The sequence below is a fragment of the Poecilia formosa genome, unplaced genomic scaffold (genome assembly GCF_000485575.1).
Source record: "Poecilia formosa unplaced genomic scaffold, Poecilia_formosa-5.1.2 Scaffold32, whole genome shotgun sequence".
NCBI lineage: Eukaryota > Metazoa > Chordata > Actinopteri > Cyprinodontiformes > Poeciliidae > Poecilia > Poecilia formosa.
The window spans coordinates 1101270-1107525 of NW_006799971.1; positions in this window are offsets into that span (position 1 = coordinate 1101270).

Consider the following 6256-nt stretch of genomic DNA (forward strand, 5'->3'; position numbering starts at 1 on the left):
GAGAAAGTGCTGCAGTGGTTTTCCTCTGGCTGTGTGAAACTCTGAATGACACCACTTACCTTCCCCCACTTGTTGCTCAACAGTTGTGCAAAGAAGATTCTTTCATGTATCCCTTTGGTAACAAGAAATCCTAATTTGTCTGTTTGGAAATGTTTCAAGTCACAAAAATCACATCAGTGAGCCTTTTGTCACTCTTATTAGCTTAATCCTACTTTTGTTTAAAATGTCTTCCAGTTCAAATATTAGAAGTTGTTAGAATTTAAAGTTTATTGATCCTTCAGAATGTGTTCTTGCATTGTTGTGCCATTACAATTATATTACTTGAAAATGATCTCAAAACAACAATATTATCGTTTATCGCAATAACTTCTGGGACAATAAATTGTCCAGCAAAAGTTGCTATCATGACAGGCCTAGTCGTGGCTTCCAGCTCATGCAAACTAGAATTTTCAGTTTATCAGGAAGTTTTTAAATCAGACCAATAACAAAAATAATTTTTGACAAAAGAAATGTCAGATGGAAGTTACGTCCTGGACAGTTTGTTTTCTATTTCCTTTGCTGAGGTGTTCAGCTGCTCTACATTGTTTGTTCCTGTGTTTGTCATCTTCCTCCTGCTCTTTTCCGCAGACTCTCTGTGGGGTTCTGGTCCATATGGGGCTAACCAACAGAACCACCATGGGTTTAAAGCAGCTTCTGGTTCCTTTGGCACAGTGGGTTGGTACCCTGTCCTGCTGGAAAATGAAATGAGCATCTCCATACCGTTTGTCAGCAGATAGAAGATCTTAGAAAGGTGGAGGGAAGATGAGACAAAAGTTGCAAAAGAAAAAAAAAATTGAATCCCATTTTTTATCTTAATTTTACTTATCTTTTTTTTTTCAATCATTTTAAATTTCAATGTTATTTCTGATGCTCATTTTCTGATTGGCTGCCTGTCAGATCGATGCTATCTGTGCTAGCTTTGCTCCTCAAGCTCGCGAAGCTGTCAAGAAATGGAAACATTTCTGACAAGAAAAAGACCAAAGGAAGTGCTGCACAAAAACTATGAGCTGTGGGAATACAATCAAATTTGATGTGATTCATGTAAAATCTTACATTTTCTTATAATAAAAAGAGGGGATTGTGATGAAAAATTGTATTATGTGGTAATATAGTCATAATATATTTTCTGATAATAAAATTTCCCGCCACAGAACTCATGGGCATCTAACATCAGAAGGTGTGAGGCAGCACTTATGCTAAATGAATGTAATAATTATTGAATAATGAATAAAAAAACATTGTAAAAGTTGATGTTTCCAGGAGTTAAAGCTTTTTAGGGCTGTCTGAAGTAAAAGTTTGGGAACCCCTGCTCTAGAAAACCATCACTGACTGTGGAAACTTCACACCAGACTTCAGGCAGCATGGATTCTGTTCCTCTCTCCTTTTCCTCCACACTGCCGGATCCTGCTCTCCAAATGAAGCGCAGCACTTCAACAGAAAAGCGTTTTAGTCTGTGGTTCAGGAGTGGAATCTGTCAGTTGTGTGCAGCAGCTCTTTTAGCTGTGTCTTGTGAATGTTGCTCACACTTTTGAATGAGTTTTCATCCACAATTCTCTCAGGGCCATGGTTATAGCTTTCACACCTCTTTCTACCATACTTTTTCCTTCCTCTCAATTTTCCAGCCAACTTCTCCAGTAGAGACCTTTGGTGGCTTAGCCACCTTGTGGAGGTTTTGATGACTGTCAGCTGGACAATTGTTTACAATTTCCCATGATTGTGTATTAATTTTTATTTTATTTTATTTTATTTTATTGCTGCTCTTGAGTAATTGTCTAACTTTCTGGGAAGCCAAACTGATTAATTGTGATAGTTAATAATATTGCATGCAGTGATATTTTGGTATAAAGTATTTTTGCAGCTGTAGGAATAATTGTTGCTTATCTGTTTTAAACAAAAGCAGTTATATTATATTTTGCCTTTTTAAAATGTGTTTTGGACTAATTCTGTGGTATTTCAAGGTTAGCATCCTGCGCTAACAAACACCCATCAATGCCTATCATGATGGACAGCTTCTTGACTACAAGAATGAGAGATGCACCTGAACAGAAGATAGGAAGTTTTCTGGTTTTACTACAAAAATAATTTCCTGTAAACTCAAAAATTTTCTCAAATGGGCCGAAATCATCAAGTTGAAACTGTTTGCAGACCATAAAACATGCTGACTGTTTAAAAACCCTAAAAAGTTTGTGATTTTGTTTACCAGCTCAGCAAATAGTTATTTTTGAGGGAAATGGATCTGTAAATCATTAAAGATACAAAACATAATGGTTTGGTAAATATGTTTTATTAAAAAATAAATGCAGACAGCTGCTTTTGAGTAAACATTGATGGATATTTGTGAACTGATTTACCATGAAGTTAAAATGAAGGACATTTATTAAAATATAAACATTGTGTTGTTCTTAACATTTTTGATTGTAATGAAAAAGTTTCCACCTGAAATGTATTATTTTTAAACTGGACATCTGCTGTTTCAGTATGTCAGCCTGAATTAGACTTGAAAATTCAAGCTGCCAGTTATGGAATTTCTGTACTTTCTACTTTACTTATAAAAACATTGCAAACCTAAAGCAAGCAACACGGGGGGAAAGACTACATAGCAACAGACTTTGTGGTTCATAGGTCAGAAATGTAGGCTGTAAGTTTTCCGTATTTGAGTAAAAATTATGTCTTATTTACCGAACATGTTGTAAACTTCGAGCTTGAATTGTTGAACTCTGGTATTTCAAACTGACTGCAGTTCCCCGCTTGACCTCTACGTGGAGCTAAACACGGATTGGCGGCTTAACAAGCTGCTGCAATATCGTTGCAACAAGGAGAAACCTCCATTTCAGCCAACAACAAGCTGACCCAGTCTCACAGCTTATGGTTTTAGTTCCTCCGGAGAGAGTAGATTACAAAACATCTTACACAAGAAAAACACCACGAGCTTTGGACTCATTATATAACACACAGCCGTCTGGCTTAATTTTATCATTTATTGTGTTGTTTTGTTGTTGTTGTTGTTGTTATTGTTGTTGTTGTTGTTGTTTTAGTTTGCTTTTATTCGTATTCAATTTTATTCAGAAAACCTCAATAAATTATGTGGGAAAAGAATTTTTTTTTACTGGGAAATCCAGCTCCAGTTCAAAGCACTGACCTTTGATAAACTCGGCAATGGTGCCCTCTAGTGGTTACAAAGAAGTAAAACACTGTACAGTTTCCTGGAGGAAAACATACGGTCTCGTCAGTGCTTTTGATTATCTTAATGTCTTTCCTTTTTAAAGCTTTTTGTTGTACACTTTCATCTCTTGAGCTCAAAAGTTGTTTTTTTTTAATTCCTACGTAACAGTTGGATAAGTTTAGCTCATTTTAGTTTGTTTAACGCACATTAAACAACATGTAATGTCAGTCTGGCATAAAATTGTGCCAGAGTTCGCCATAAAAAGGCATTTTCATCTGCAGTCTCTGGCAGGGTGGTGGAGTAGAACAGGAAAAATTAATATACATCACATGATTTATAAAATACAAAATACCAAATAATTAATCAAACAATAACAATACAAATTTTCAATAAGCAACTGTAGAAACCACCATTTTATTGATTTAGGAATGTGATAGTCCTCAATTCTGCTGGTATTCCAAGAAAGAACTGCCCCTTCAGAGAAGACAAACTTTTTGCTACATCTTAGTGTCTTCTCTAGTTAAAACTCTTGTGGATCAATTTTTAGATTTATTAATGGGATTACTTTTTAGTAGAAGAGGGAAAACCATGTAAAACAGAATATATTCCTTTAATTAAAATTTTGCAGTAGTAGTTTTATCCCTTACTTATTGTTAAAACATATTTTAATTGATCACATTATAGCCTTTCTGATTTGTATCTAACATGTGAAGGTAGATGGTTTCTAATGTCTAACATTATTCAAACTGATTTTAATTATTTTATGAACTTTTCAAACTTGGATTTTAAAAGAAAGTTTTGATTTCACTATTACACCAACATAGTCATACAGTCAGGTTCCTGAAACTATAGCATGTTAATCTGGATCTCGACTTAAACACCTAAAAAAAGAACATACATACAGTTTTATTGCCGTTAAGATGCAGACATGAGTTACATAACCAACCAGGGATCATAATCATTAACGCAGAAAATTCGTCTGGAAGTCTGTTGTTTGTTTTCTGCACATAAACATACAACTGTGTCATCTGCATATAGACGAATATGGTCAGAGCTGAATATACTTGAACACAATCAAATCTATATAAAAATGAACAATTAAATTGTAATAAATTAAAAAGCGGCAAAGCCTGAATGTATATGTTTTCCAAAACACTTAAGGAAACTTTAAAAGATTAACCAATAACCAGCTCCTTATAAGCACCACCTACAAATAAGAGTTGACTGAAGACTTTTGAAATATGTGCAGGCATAAAGTTTGGTGTTTTTCAGGCTTTGTGGTTCGATGAACAAGTACTGAAAATAAACATATTTGTTAATGATTGATCAATTTAGGCAATTTTTTCATTTGTTTCCACAGTGGAGGTACCAATAATTGTAGCACTAGTAAATTTGTTGAAAATACACTTAGAGCAGGGTTTTTCCCTAGTAAATACTGAAAATGTTGAAAACATCAACATCAAACTGAAGCAGGCGAGAGCTTTGAACCTGTGTGTACTTTAATGAGTGATGCAGCGGACGCAGCGTCCCTGTCTCTGGACTACAGACACGGACACGGAGTGAGAAAAACAAAAACTTGTTTGGATCAAAGTGGATCACTTGGAGCTTGGCACGTACAATGACATAGTGAGTTTAAGCACATACAACTTACAGACAAACACGCGTTATGTTTTCCTTATAAATCAGCTACAACACACACTTAAACGTTAGAGCTTAACACCGCTGATATTCCTTCAGACTTCCTCCCCTTCTTGCTCCAGATGTTGCGTGAGGAAGCATTCAGATAGAATCTGTTGCAACGCAAGAAAAGACATGAGGAGGTTTCTGCTAGCATGTTAGCATCGCCGACACAAACACACATGCACTGTGGACACGCTACTGCATGTACAAATCACACTCTCGGTGTGTTTTCTTTTTACAGTGAAACCTCTCTAAGACGCAGCCAAAACACTCATAGACATCTGTGCAAGAGCATCAGAGACACCTGTGGAACCATAAATGTTGGTTGTAAGGCATTAGTTTGTGGTTCCACAGATACAAGCTGATGTTGCAGCGGGCCGTTTGCACAGTGGCTAGACAAGAGCCCAGGAAAAAGTATTTATATCCCTTTTTTTCCCTCCATTTTGCCACATTACAAACACAAACTTCAGCATATTTTACTGATGTTTATGTGATGTTCAATTGAGCCATCTTAATTTGACAACCCTAAATAAATCCAGAAGTCACCTGTGTGCTTCAGTCTCAGTGTGAATGCAGCTGTTCTGTGAAGGCCTCAGAGGTTTGTCAGGCTTCAACTACTAACCACTGTCCCTCCCTCTGCTGCTCTTTCTTACTGCTCTCCATTTTTCAGTATGTTCTCAGGTTTTTTTCCCTCTCCATAGACATTTTACCTGCCTTGATGTTTTCTTTTAGCTGTGGAACTTTTCTTGAGGGTGGCCATCATTGACTGAGCCATGGCTGCCAAAACCTTCAATGTGCTCTTTCTGTAGATGACAGGTTGCAGTGGTTGGGACGCTTTTCTCCAGCAGGTACGGAGCAATCAGGAAGGACAACCTTCTACAAGTTGCAAAAAACTTGAGATCGAAGCGGAAGTTTGACCTTCCAACAGGGAAAAAGGCAATAAACCTACAACCAGATGCACCACAGAACATTTTGGATCATCAGCCCTGTCACAGTCTAGGTCAAAATCCAGCTGAGAATTAGTAGCAAGATTTGAAGACCAGTGGAGAGAGCTTGAGCTATTTTACAAAATAAAAAATTAGACAAAAATGTCTGCCTCAGGGCGGTGCTGTAACAGCAGCGCACGTTTGTTCTCGATTCAAACTCACCTCGCTTTTTAGATTCCATGGATCCTTTTTATGACCCCATAAAATCCCCAAGCTGTTCAGTTTGTGGTTGCAACACCACAAAAGGAGAAAATGTTGAAAGGATATGAATACCTTTGCAAGTAATATTGCCTCCATTTAAAAACCTTCATTCAGTTTTATTTTAGCACCATGAGGGTCTCTCTTTCCACAGACAGTTCTTCCCTTCAGATATCTGTTTATATATATA